The sequence below is a fragment of the Salvelinus sp. IW2-2015 genome, unplaced genomic scaffold, assembly GCF_002910315.2.
Source record: "Salvelinus sp. IW2-2015 unplaced genomic scaffold, ASM291031v2 Un_scaffold2331, whole genome shotgun sequence".
NCBI lineage: Eukaryota > Metazoa > Chordata > Actinopteri > Salmoniformes > Salmonidae > Salvelinus > Salvelinus sp. IW2-2015.
In genome coordinates this window covers 3,466-18,308 of record NW_019943656.1, presented here as the reverse complement: position 1 = coordinate 18,308, position 14,843 = coordinate 3,466, and the positions used below count along the sequence as shown (strand labels likewise).

The 14,843-nt window shown below is 41.8% G+C and overlaps 1 protein-coding gene across 1 annotated transcript in view; it reads right to left on the bottom strand.

Moving 5' to 3' along the window:
• LOC112073650 (disks large homolog 1) overlaps positions 1-14,843 on the bottom strand; it is a gene marked incomplete at its 5' end in the record, with an annotated part of 35,473 nt that overhangs the window by 20,159 nt on the left and 471 nt on the right. The gene's annotated exons all lie outside the window — the stretch shown is intronic.

The following is a 14,843-nucleotide window of genomic DNA, read 5'->3' as shown; positions in this document are numbered from 1 at the left end:
CTGTATTACTACTACTGCTGTTATTACTACTACTCTACTGGCTGTTATTACTACTACTGCTGTTGCTACTGCTACGTACTACTACTGCTGTTGCTACTACAACTGGCTTGTTGCTACACTACTATACATACTGCATACTACTACTACTACTCTGTTGCTACTACTGTTGCTAACTTACTACTACTACTAACTGCTGGCTCGTTACTACTACTTGCTACTGCTACTGTTACTACCACCGCAACACTTACTACCAACTGCTGCTGTTACTACTACTACTGCTACTACTGCTGTTACTACTACTGCTGCTACTACTGTACTGCTGTTTGACTACTACTACTGTTATGTTACTACACTCAACACTGCTGATGTTTCCTACTACTACTACTTACTACTGCCTACTACTACTACTACTGTGTTACTGCTGCTGTTAACTACTATACTGTTGCTACTACTGCTGTTACTACTGCTGTTACTACTACTACTGTTACTGCTGCTACTACTACTACTGCTGTACTACCACCCAACACTACTATACTAATGCTGCTGTTACTACTACTGCAACACTGCTGCTGTTACTACTAATGCTACTACAACTACTAACTATTACTGAATGCTACTACTGTTGTTACTACCTTACTATTAATAGTGTTTGTTACAACTACTGTTAGTTACACTGTGTGTTACTACTATCTGACTCTGCTACTACTACAACAACTACTACTTCTGGTTACTACTACTAGCAGCTACTACTGCTGCTAATACTGCTACTGCTGCTAATACTTACTGATACTACCAAACCCTTTCTACTGCTGCTAATGACTACCTAACTACTGCTACTTGCTGTTACTACGCACTTACTTGCTGCTACTCTGCTGCTACTACACTACTATTACCAATACTACTACAGCTGTTACTACTACTACTGCTACTTACAGCCGCTCTACTACTATTACTGCTACTGCTACTACTACTGTTGGTACTATTACTGTTGCTACTACTACTACTATTACTGCCACAGATACTACTGCTGTTACTATACAACAACTACTACTTCTGTTACTACTACATCTATTATGCTGCTACTACTACTACTGTTACTACTACTACTACTGCTGTTACTACTACCACTGCTGCTGTTACTACTACTACTACTACTGCCACAGATACTACTGCTGTTTACTAAAGACAACAACTACTACTTCTGTTACTACTACATCTACTTATGCTGCTAATACTACTACTGCTGCTACTACCAATACTATTACCACTATCTGCTACTGCTACTACCGACCCACTACTACTATGCTGCTGATACTACTGTTACTGTTAATACTACTACCAACCACACTACTACTGCTACTGATACTACGCTGCTAAAATCTTCTACTACTACTACTACTACTGCTACTACTACTGCTACTTACTACTGCTATTCTCACTACTATATCATACTATACTAGCTACTGCTGCTACTGCTACTACTGCTGCTACTGCTACTACTACTGCTCCTACTGCTGCTACTGCTGTCTACTGCTGCTGCTACTGCTGCTACTGCTGCTACTACTTACTGCTTGCTACTACTACACTACTGCTATTGCTGCCATCTGATCTTCCAAGGTGACAAATGAACAGAGTCAGTGAGAAGCCAATTATCATCTGTCTGTCACCCTCTGTTGGGTGAGAGAGCGAGGGAGGGGGGAATAGAGGTGAAGCTCGACAGTGTGTGTGTGTGTGTGTGTGTGAGAGAGCGAGGGAAGGGGGAAATAGAGGTGAAGCTCGACAGTGTGTGTGAGAGAGAGAGCGAGGGAGGGGGAAATAGAGGTGAAGCTCGACAGTGTGTGTGTGTGTGTGTGTGTGTGAGAGAGAGAGCGAAAGAAACTGTAGGGTGTTTGAACTCTCAAGCTTAGAAACAGCTGATTCCAAGCGCCTCTTTGCAGAATAAGATGTGATAATGTGTTACTGACGTCAAAAGGCTGCTGAATAAACAGAGTTAGTGTAAGACCGATGGGTGGGTTTTTGTTTCGATGCAACTTTTTATTTATTTTTTTTGCCACAGAGAAGGTTTTCACTGAGACTGCAGTAGCACACCTCATTACAATCCTTGGCTCAACAGAAAATAGGGTTGTGGGTATACTCTCTGCCCCTATGGTACCCTTATGACAGTCACAGTGGCCATCAGCATTCACACCATGCTGTGCCCAGGGATAACGCCAGCACTGGGCTGGGGCTGACACACACACACACACACACAAACACACCACACACACAGCACACAACACACACACACACACACAACACACACACACACACAGAGCAAGCACAAGACAATGCAACGGTGTTTTAAACTGAATTCCCAAACTGCTGAGTCTGGTGAGTAAGAGGGTTATTTAAAGCCATATCGTGCTAACAGACAAAACTCTGTTACTACTACTACAGCTACTACTGCTGCTAATACTACTACTGCTGCTAATACTACTGATACTACCACCACTACTTCTACTGCTGCTAATACTACTGATACTACCACCACTACTACTACTGCTACTTCTGTTACTACCGCTACTTCTGCTGCTACTACTGCTGCTACTACCACTACTATTACCACTACTACTACAGCTGTTACTACTACTACTGCTACTACCACCGCTACTACTACTATTACTGCTACTGCTACTACTACTGTTGCTACTACTACTGTTGCTACTACTACTACTACTACTACTGCTGCTGTTGCTACTACTACTGCTACTACCACCGCTACTACTACTATTACTGCTACTGATACTACTGCTGTTTCTACCACTGCAACACTGCTGCTGTTACTATTACTGCTGCTACTACTACTACTGTTACTACTACTACTACTGATGTTACTACTACCACTGCTGCTGTTACTACTACTACTACTGCCACAGATACTACTGCTGTTACTACTACAACAACTACTACTTCTGTTACTACTACATCTACTTCTGCTGCTAATACTACTACTGCTGCTACTACCAATACTATTACCACTACTGCTACTGCTACTACTGTGTGTTGAAATGGGAATAAGAATAAGATAGTGTGTGATGTGTGTGGTGTGTGTGTGTGTGTGGGTGTGTGTGTGTGTGTGTGTGCATGTGTCAGCCCAGCCCAGTGCCTAACAAGTATATCCTGGGCACAGCATGGTGTGGAATGCTGATGCCTAACATAAATGACTGGCTGTCATAAGGGTACATAGGGGCAGAGAGTATACCCACAACCACATTTCTGTTTAGCCAAGGATTGTTAGAGTGCTCTGCAGTCTCTCAGTGAAAACACTTCTCTGTGGCAAAAAATAAATAAAAGGTTTGCCATCGAAACAAAAACAACACAACAACACAATAACAATATAATACATATACACTAACTCTGTTTATCACAAGCAAGCCCCTTGACGTCATGTAACACATTATCACATCTTATTCTGGGCCAAAGAGGCGCTTGGAACAAGCTGTTTCATTAAGCTTGAGAGTTCAAACACCCTACAGTTCTTTCGCTCTCTCATTCTCACACACAACAAAACCAAAAAAACGAGCACACACACTGTCGAGCTTCACCTCTATTTCCCCCCTCTCCCGCTCTTTCTCTCTCACACACACTGTCGAGCTTCAAACCTCTATTTCCCCCTTCCCTCGCTCTCTCACACACACACACACACACACCACTGTCGAGCTTCACCTCTATTTCCCCCCTCCCTCGCTCTCTCACCCAACAAGGGTGACAGGACAGATGATAATTGGCTTCTCACCGACTCTGCGTTCATTATGTCACCTTGGAAGATTCAGATGCGCATAAGCAGCTAGTAGTAGTAAGTAGCAGCATAGTAGTAAGCAAGCAGTAGCAGCAAGTAGCAGCAGCTAGTTAGCAGCAGCAAGTAGCAGCAGTAGTAGCAGTATTAGAGCAGTAGCAGCCAGTAATAAGCAGTAGCAGCATAGATAAGTAGTAGTAGTGAGTAGTCAGTAGTAAGTGAGTAGCCAGTAGTAGTAGCAGTAGGTAGTCTAGCAGTTAGTAGTAGTAGTAGTAGAACTAAAATAATAAAACAAAACAGTATATCAGTAGCAGTAGTGAGTGGTGGTGGTGGGTAGAGTATAACAGTACAATAGTATTAGCAGCAAGTAGTAGGTAGGGTGTAAAGTAGCAGTAGCAGTAGTGGTAATAGTATGGTTATAGTCAGCAGTATAGTAGTATTAGCAGAAAACAATAATAAATGTAATAAAAATAACAGAATATATATCTAATTCGTTGTAGTAGTAACAGCAGTATAAAACAATAGAATATAAGAAAGAACAAAATATATATAATAATATCTAAAGTAGTAGTAACATCAGCAGTGGTAGATGAGTAAACAGCAGTAGTATTAGTGCTAACAGTAGATAAGAATAGATACACATAAGTAGATGTAGTAGTAACAGAATGTAGTTGTTGTACAGTAGTAAACAGCAGTAGTATCTGTCGGCAGTAATAGTAGTAGAGTAACAAAACAGTAGTAGCTACCAACAGTAGTAGTAGCAGTTAGCCAGTAATAGTAGGAGTAGCAGGTCGGTAGAGCAGTAGTAGTAGTAACGCTGTAGTAGTAGTGGTTAATAAATAATGAGTCTATAGTAGCAGCAGTAAGTAGCAGCAGACAGTAGCCAAGGTAGTAACCAGAAGTAGCAGTAGTGTAGTGGTGGTGGAGTATCAGTAGTATAGCAGCCAGTAGAAGGAGTGTGGGAGTTATCAAGTAGTATATAGCAGCAGTAGTAGGATTAGCAGCAGTAGTACTGAATAAATAAAGTAGTAACAGAAAGTAGTAGTTGTGTAAGAGTAGACAGTAGTGTAGTAACAACAGTTCGGTACTAACAGTAGTTGTAACAACACTATTAATAAGTTAAATATCATACACATAGTAGCATGTGCAGTATGTGATGTTTGTAGCATTAATATAAAGGTAACAAACAAAGCAGTGTTGCAGGTAGTTAGAATAACAACAAAGCAATTAGGTAGTAAGTAGTGTTTTGCTGGTGGGAGTAGAAACAACAGTAGTAGTAGGTTAGCAGCAGTAACAGTAGTAGTAGTAACAGCAGTAGTAACAGCAGGTTCACTTAGGACAACCAGTAGTAGTAAGTAAGGCAGACAGCATACAACAAGTAGTAAGTAGTCAGTAGCGAGGGCGTGTAGTAGTAGTAGTACGGAACATCAGGCAGCTGTGTGCATGTAAGTAACCAGTAACATAGTAGTAAGTAACAGCAGCAGTAACAGTAGTAGCAGCAGTAGTTAGTAACAGCAAAAAGTAGTAAGCAGTAAAATACAAAAATAGTAACAGCAAGCAGGGTAGATAAGAAAATAGCGGCCGGTGGTGCGTGACTCCTAGCAGTAGTAGGTAACAGCAGCAGTAGTACAGTAGTAAAAATAGTAGCCAACAGTTAGTAGCAACCAGCCCCCAGTAGTAGTAGTAGTAGCAGTAAGTAGTAGTACAACAGCATAGAATAAACAAAAGTAAGCAACAGCAGTAGTAATAAGTAAGCAGTAGGCAACAGCATGTAGTAGTAATAACAGCAGTAGTACGTTAATAACAGCAGTACTGTAATAAACAGCAGTAGTAGTATACAACAGCAGTAGTCAGTGTAGCAAGTAGCAACAGAGGTAGTAGCTAATAAACAGCAGTAGTGTAATACAGCAGTCAGAGTAATAACAGCAGTAGTAGTAATAACAGCAAGTAGTATTAAGTTAAGTAATAACAAGCAAGTAGTATTGATAGTCAATAACAGTAGCATAGAAAGAGTTGTACACCATCGAAACAAGCCATGCCTTTGAAAAGTAGTTTGAGACGGCTGTTTAAAACCAAATGAAGATTTAAAGGAAAAGCTGTACTGTACTTGATGAGAGCAGAAGAACTTGTTATTTATTCCTGAGCGACTGAGTTCGCGTCTACCTTCCCGCTCCTGCTCTCTGGGTATTGCCAATATTATCTGCCGGTGTCTACTTGTAAAGGGAAAGAGGAAATGATTCACATTTTTAAAGCTTTGTAGAGCTTTGTATACAAATATATAACATATCAAATAATTACAATGAAAAAGCAGCGCAAAAGGGGAAAAAACATATATTTTTTTGGATTCTGCTAAATATTTCCTCGGGGGTACTAACATATATAATAATTAAAATAAAAAGTAGGAGGACTAATTTACTGGACTTTTTTTTTATGTGCTGCCATCAGGCTCTCACAGAGTAATAATAAAGGTGTCCCCTTTAAGCAACTGGTTATCCTCTAATGACGGAATTCATCCCGATTCCCCCCTCTACTCCTCAATCTCAGCAGAGCACTGGGGAAGTTACTAGAGAGACGAATCAGGATCTGGAGTCTACCCACGACTACCCACAGCTGAAAATAGCCAGCTTGGTTTCAGGCACGATATGTTCAATGTTTAAATCAGTGACCCATGGGTGCAAAGCCTCGCTCTTCTCTTCTCCCTAATATAATACACTGTAACAATACAACAACAACAAACAACAACAAATACAATACACAAAACATACCGACAGGCGTTGAAAAAAAAGAGAGAGGCGCGGTGTAAAGACAGTCAAAATTCAACGCAAAAACACGGTCTCAAGACAAAGTGGTGAGTTTTAGGTAAACCCGTAGAGGATCTCTGTCATGTGAAACTATAGTGGATCTGCTGTTAAGTGACCAGTAGAGGATCTCTGTTAGTGTAAACCAGTAGAGGATCTCTGTCATGTGACATAATAGATGAAACTAACAATAATTATAAGGTGACAGTAAGAGGATCCTCTGTCATGTGAACTATAGTGGATCTGTTCTGTTAGGTGACCCGTAGAGGGATCTCTGTAGTGACCCGTAGAGGAGCTCTTCATAAAGACAATAAGTGAACTATAGTGGACTCTGTATAGGTGGACCAGATAGAGGATAGCGTCATCTGTAAACTATAGTGGATCTCTGATATATAACCACGTAGAGGACTCTGTTAGGTGGAACCCGTAGAGGATGCTCTGTCATGTTGAAACCTAATAAAATGGAATCTCTGTTAGGTGACCAGTAGAGGATCTCTGTCATGTGAACTATTAGTGGATCTCTGTTAAAAAAGTATGACCAGTAGAGATCTCGTTAGGTGACCAGCTAGAGGAAGTCTCCCTGTTAGGTCCGACCCGTGGAGGCAATCCTGTTTAGAGTGGACACAATAAGAATAACATCTGTTAGGTGACCCCGTAGAGGATCTCTGTTAGGGACCCGTAGAGGATCTCTGTCATGTGAACTATAGAGATCTCTGTTAGGTGACCGAAAAAGAACAATAACAATAATACCATATCATACTATTTAATGGTAATATTGCTTTACAATAAGATATCTTCAAAGGATAGTTGTAGTTTAAGCTTTGTGAAAATCATCTCTCTTTTCCCTCCTAAAACACAAACAACAGAATAATAGAATAATATATATATATGAGAGAGATTTTCACCAAAGCTTAAAACTACAAACTATCATTAGAAATAATCTTAATTGTAATCAATATAACCCATTATAGTATTGATCTGATCGAAATCCTCTACGGTCACCTAACAGAAGATCCTCTATGTTTCCACATGACAGAGATCCTCTACGGGTTCACCTAACAGGTACCCGCTACGGGTCACCTAACAGAGATTCTCTACTGTGTACGCTTTAAACAGAGATCCTCATACGGGTCACACTAACAGAGATACCTCTTATCTGGTCACTAACAGATCCTTCACTGGCACTTAACACGAGATCCACATATAGTTTCACAATGACGAGAAGATCTCGTACTGGTCACCTAACAGAGATCACTAGAGTAATACAATGAAGAGATCGCTTCTACGGGCTCACCTAACAGAGAGTCTCTACGGGTCACTCTAACAACGAGATCCCACTATAGTTACATGAAGATATCCTCTTTAACTGGTACACTAAAGAGATATCCACTATAGTTCACAGCAGAATGCCTACAGGGTCACTAACAGAGCATCTTCTAGGGTCCTAACAGGAATCCACTATAGTTCACATGACAGAGATCTCTACTGGTCACCTAACAGAGATCCACTATAGTTCACATGACAGGAGATTCCCTCTACTGGTACCTAACAGAGATCTCTACTGGTTCACTTAACAGAGATCCACTATAGTTCACATGACAGAGATCCTCTACGGTTATAACTCACCACTTTGTCTTTGAGACGGGCGTTTGAATTGACTGTCTATTAACCGCGCTCTCTCTTTTTTCAACCCTGTAGGAGAAATGAGAGAAGGGGGTGAGAAGACAGGAAAAGGGAGAGAGAGAAGAGCGAGGGCTGCACCATGGGTCAACTGATTAAACATTGAACATATCGTGCCTTGAAACAAGCTGGCTATTTTCAGCCGGGTATATTGCGTGTGTGAAGACTCAGATCTGATTCCCGTCTCTCTAGTAACATTCACATGTGCTCTGCTGAGATTGAGGAGTAGAGGGGACGGGATGATTCAGTCATCAGAGGAATAAAACAGTCTTAGAGGGGAACACTTTTTATTTTCCCAACTCTGTGAGAGCCTTGATGCAGCATCATAAAAAAAAGTTACCAGTAATTAGTCCTTACCTTTTTTTAATAAATATTAGACCCCGAAGGAAATATTAGAGGAATCCAAATTGTATTTTTTTCCCCTTTGCGCTGCTTTTTATTGTATTTAATCCTACAAAGCCAAGTCTACAAAGCTCTACAAAGCTTTAAAAATGTGAATCATTTCCTTCTTTCCTTTACAATGAGGACATCACCTGCAAATATGGCAATACCCAGAGAGCAGGAGCGGAAAGAAGAAGAACCAGAGAGCTCAGGATAAAATAACAGTCTTCTGCTCTCCATCAAGTACAGTACAGCTTTCCTTTAAATCTTCATTTGGTTTAAACAGCCGTCTCAAACTACATTTTCAAGGCATGGAGCTGTTTACCGAGTGCTGCTACAAACTTTTCTATGCTACTGTATTAACTACTAATACTAATACTAATTATTACTACTATACACTGCTGTTATTACTACTACTGCTGTTATTACTACTACTGCTGTTATTACTTACGCTGTTTACTACTACTGCTGTTGCTACTGGTCTACTACTACTACTGCTGTTGTTTACTACTACTTGTTATTACTACTACTGCTGTTCATTACTACTACTGCTGTTATTACTACTATGCTGTTGTTGCTACTGCTAACTACTACTACGCTGTTGTACTACTACTACTTACTGCGTGTTACTACTACACTACTGCTACTACTACTACTACTGCTGTGCTAACTACTGTTGCTACTAAACTACTTACTACTACTGCTGTCGTTACTACACTGCATGCTACTGTTTACTACCACCGCAACACTACTACCTCACTGCTGCTGTTACTACTACTACTGCTACTACTGCTGCTTACTACTACTGCTTGCATACTACTTTACTGCTGCTGTTACTACTATATATTACTGTGACTACACTGCAAACTGGCTGATGTTCCTACTACTACTACTTACTACTGCCGCTACTTACTACTACTTACTGCTGTTACTGCTAGCTGTACTACTACTTAGCTTTGCTACTACTCTGTTACTATGCGCACTACTACTGTCCTGACTACTACTACTGCTGCTACACACCCACCAATACTACATGTACAATAGTATACTACTACTGCAAGCACTGCTGCTGTTACTACTAATGCTACTACAACTACATACTATTACTGCAATGCTACTACTGTTGTTACTACACTACTATTAATAGTGTTTTACAACTACTGTTAGTACCACGTTGTTACTACTACTACTGCTGCTACACTACAACAACTACTACTTCTGTTACTACTTAAACAGACTTTACTACTTGCTGCTAATACTTATACTGCTGCTAATACTACTGATTACTAACCAACCACTACTTCTACTTCTGCTTAGCTACTGATAATAACCACAAACTACTATACTGCACTTCTGTTACTTACCGCTACTTCGTTGCTGCTACTACTGCTGCTACTACCACTACTATTACCACTACTACTACAGCTGTACTTACTACTGTACTACACAAACAAGCTATAACTATATATATGCTACTGCTACTACTACTGTTGGTACTATACTGTTGCTGACTACTACTAACTATTACTGCCACAGATACTACTTGCTGTTCACTATACAACAACTACACTTCTGTTACTACTACATCATCTACTTCATCTACTACTACTACTGTTACTACTACTACTACTGCTGTTACTACTACCACTGCTGCTGTTACTACTACTACTACTACTGCCACAAGATACTACTGCTGTTACACTACAACAACTACTACTTCTGTTACTACTAAATCTACTTATGCTGCTATCTACTACTGCTGCTACTACCAATACTATTACCACTACTGCTACTGCTACTACCACCCTACTACTACATGCTGCTTATACATGTTCTGTTAATACTACCACCACCACTACTACTGCTACTGATACTACTGCTGCTAATACTTTACTTAACTACATACATACTACTGCTACTACTACTGCTACTACTACTGCTACTACTACTTTATACATACTACTACTACTACATACTGCTGCTACTGCTACTACTGCTGCTACTGCTACTACTACTGCTACTACTGCTGCTACTGCTGCTACTGCTGCTGCTACTGCTGCTACTGCTGCTACTACTACTGCTTGCTACTACTACTACTACTGCTATTGCTGCCATCTGATCTTTCCAAGGGACAAATGAACCAGAGTCAGGTGAGAAGCCAATTATCATCTGTCTGTCACCCTCTGTTGGGTGAGAGAGCGAGGGAGGGGGAATAGAGGTGAAGCTCGACAGTGTGTGTGTGTGGTGTGTGTGAGAGAGCGAGGGAAGGGGGAAATAGAGGTGAAGCTCGACAGTGTGTGTGAGAGAGAGAGCGAGGGAGGGGGGAAATAGAGGTGAAGCTCGACAGTGTGTTGTTTTGTGTGTGTGTGAGAGAGAGAGCGAAAGAAACTGTAGGGTGTTTGAACTCTCAAGCTTAATGAAACAGCTGATTCCAAGCGCCTCTTTGCAGAATAAGATGTGATAATGTGTTACTGACGTCAAAAGGGCTGCTGAATAAACAGAGTTAGTGTAAGACCGATGGGTGGGTTTTTGTTTCGATGAACACTTTATTTATTTTTTTGCCACAGAGAAGGTTTTCACTAGAGACTGCAGTAGCACACCACTATACAATCCTTGGCTAAACAGAATATTATACTCTCTGCCCCTATGGTACCCTTATGACGCCAGTCACAGTGGCATCAGCATTCACACCATGCTGTGCCCAGGGATAACGCCAGCACTGGGCGGGCTGACACACACACACACACACACAACACACACAACACACACACACACACACACACACACACACACACACACACACACACACACACAGAGCAAGCACAAGACAATGCAACGGTGTTTTAAAACTGAATTCCCCAAACTGCTGAGTCTGGTGAGATAGAGGCTTATTAAGACCAATATCCTAACAGACAAATCCTACTAATTCAAACTTTTTTTTGGCTAATCTCTAAAAATAGATTTGAGTGTTGGAGACACAGAACCAGGGTTGGGCAACTTCAATCCCGGGACAGACATGTGAAAACAGTAGGTACTCTAACCCTGAGCACCAGCTTCTAACCCTTACTCCTCCTGCTAGGATGACTCCAACCTCTTCCACCTCTCCTTCATGTCTGACGTGCCGCCACCACTCGTCATCGGAGGCATTCACCACATGAAGGATGTCTCCAAAGTGGAAGTTGAGCCCCGGTGGGCAGCCCCGAGTCCTTGCCCTGTCATAGTCAAACAGAGCCCTGGAGGGGAGAGAAACACCATTACAATCATCAACACCACAACAACAACAACAATAGATGAGGGTGGAACTGTCTTTGTCAAACTGGAGAGAGAAACAACACGACAAACTCAATGACATATCTTCAGTATAAATACATATTTCACATTATTAGGGAGCTGTTAGTTAAGGAGAATGATTTCATGAGGCCTGTAAGAAAAAGAACCGCTAGGCGAGGTCTTTTTAATATAAATACATGACACAAAAAACAGGGAAGGCAAAGAGCGTGAGCATGATTGACCACCTGAGATTGGTGTGTGATAGTGGTCCACATGTCAGAGAGTCTATGTGTCCAGGAGAGACTCGAGAAGCATGAGAAGCATGGATGTACTGAGTTCAGATACAGATCACAGGCACTGAGCACTGAGCAGGTGTTCCATATAATAAATAGAAGAGTGATTCCTGAATAGATGCCAAACATATTGCAGCACGCAAAGCACAGCTCAGGAGAGCTTTACCCACTGCAGAACCTTGACATTGTGTTTTCGTGTGCATCTGCCTGCTAAGGAACTGGAGCTGAAGTAACAGCCGTCCCCTAGCATCCAGCCTGCCAGCCTCATGTCCATGTCATTCCTTCTCTTCCAAAGGCTGTCGCCTCATGTCCATGTCTTTCCTTCATCAATTCAACAGGGCTGTCCTGCCTCATGTCCTGTCTTTCCTTCATCAATAACAGGGCTGTCTGCCTCATGTCCATGTTTCCTTCATCTATTAAACAGAGCTGTACTGCCTCATCCCTGTGTCTGTCCTTCATCATTAAACAGAGCTGTCGCCTCATCCCTGTGTCTGTCCTTCATCTATTAACAGAGCTGTCTCTGCCTCTCCTGTGTCTTCCTTCATCTATTAAACAGAGCTGTACTGCCTCATCCCTGTGTCTTCCTTTCATCTATGAACAGAGCTGTACTGCCTCATCCCTGTGTCTGTCCATCTATTAAACAGAGCTGTCCTGGCCTCATCCCCTGTGTCTGTCCTTCATCTATTAAACAGAGCTGTCCTGCTCATCCCTGTGTCGTCCTTCATCTATTAAACAGAAGCTGTCCTGCCTCATCCCTGTGTCTGTCCTTCATCTATTAAACAGAGCTGTCCTGCCTCATCCCGTGTCTGTCCTTCATCTATTAAACAGAGCTGTCCTGCCTCATCCCTGGTCTGTCCTTCATCTATTAAAACAGAGCTGTCCTGCCTCATCCTGTGTCTGTCCTTCATCTATTAAACAGAGCTGTCCTGCCTCCCATCCCTGTGTCTGTCCTTCATCTATTAAACAGAGCTGTCTGCCTCATCCCTGTGTCTGTCCTTCATCTATTAAAACAGAGCTGTCCTGCCTCATCCTGTGTCTGTCCTTCATCTATATAACAGAGCTGTCCTCCGCATCCCTGTGTCTGCCTTCATCTTATCAGACTGTCCTGCCTCTACCTGTGTCTGTCCTTCATCTATAAACAGAGCTGTCCTGCCTCATCCCTGTGTCTGTCCTTCATCTATTAAACAGAGCTGTCCTGCCTCATCCCTGTTCTGTCCTTCATCTATTAAACAGAGCTGTCCTGCCTCATCCCTGTGTCTGTCCTTCATCTATTAAACAGACTGTCCTGCCTCATCCCTGTGTCTTCCATCTTATTAAACAGAGCTGTCCTGCCTCATCCCTGTGTCTGTCCCTTCATCTATTAAACAGAGCTGTCCTGCTCATCCCTGTGTCTGTTCCTTCTTCTATTAAACAGAGCTGTACTGCCTCATACCCTGTCTCCATCTATTAAACAGAGCTGTCCTGCCTCATCCCTGTGTCTGTCCTTCATCTATTAAACAGAGCTGTCCTGCCTCATCCCTGTGTCTGTCCTTCATCTATTAAACAGAGCTGTCCTGCTCATCCCTGTGTCTGTCCTTCATCTATTAAACAGAGCTGTCCTGCCTCATCCCTGTGTCTGTCCTTCATCTATTAAACAGAAGCTGTACTGCCTCATCCCTGTGTCTGTCCTTCATCTATTAAACAGAGCTGTACTGGCCTCATCCCTGTTCTGTCCTTCATCGATAAACAGAGCTGTACTGCCTCATCTGTGTGTCCTTCATCTTAGCACTGCAGCAGAGGACAGATGGAGCTGACAAAGCTGGATACTAGGAAAACAGTGTCTAGGTCAGAAAAATGTAAGTCCACAAGGTACCGTGGAGAAAACAGAATGCATCTTAGTGTAGTGTACCGTGGAGAAAACAGAATGCATCTTAGTGTTAGTGTACCGTGGAGAAAACAGAATGCATCTTAGTGTAGTTGGAGGAAAACAGAATGCATCTTAGTGTAGTGTACCGTGGAGAAAACAGAATGCATCTTAGTGTAGTGTGGAGAAAACAGAATGCATCTTAGTGTAGTGTACCGTTGGGAGAAACAAGAATCATCTTTAGTGTAGTCTGTGGAGAAAACAGAATGCACTTAGTGTAGTGTGGAGAAAACAGAATGCATCTTAGTGTATGTGGAGAAAACAGAATGCATCTTAAGTGTAGTTGTGGAGAAAACAGAATGCATCTTAGGGTAGTGTGGAGAAAACAGAATGCATCTTAGTGTAGTCGTGGAGACAGAATGCTCTTAGTGTACCGTAGAAACAAAACAACTTAGTGTACCGTGGAGAAAACAGAATGCATCTTAGTGTACCGTGGAGAAAACAGAATGCATCTTAGGTGTACGTGGGAGAAACAGAATGCATCTTAGTGTACCGTGGAGGAAACAGAATGCATCTTAGTGTACCGTGGAGAAAACAGAATGCATCTTAGTGTAGTTGGAGAAAACAGAACATCTTATGTACGTGGAGAAAACAGAATGCATTTAGTGTAGTGTGGGTGAGAAAAACAGAATGCATCTTAGTGTTACCGTGGAGAAAACAGAATGCATTTGTAGGTTACCGTGGAGAAACAGAATGCATCTTAGTGTTAGTGTACCGTGGAGAAAAACAGAAAGCATCTTTAG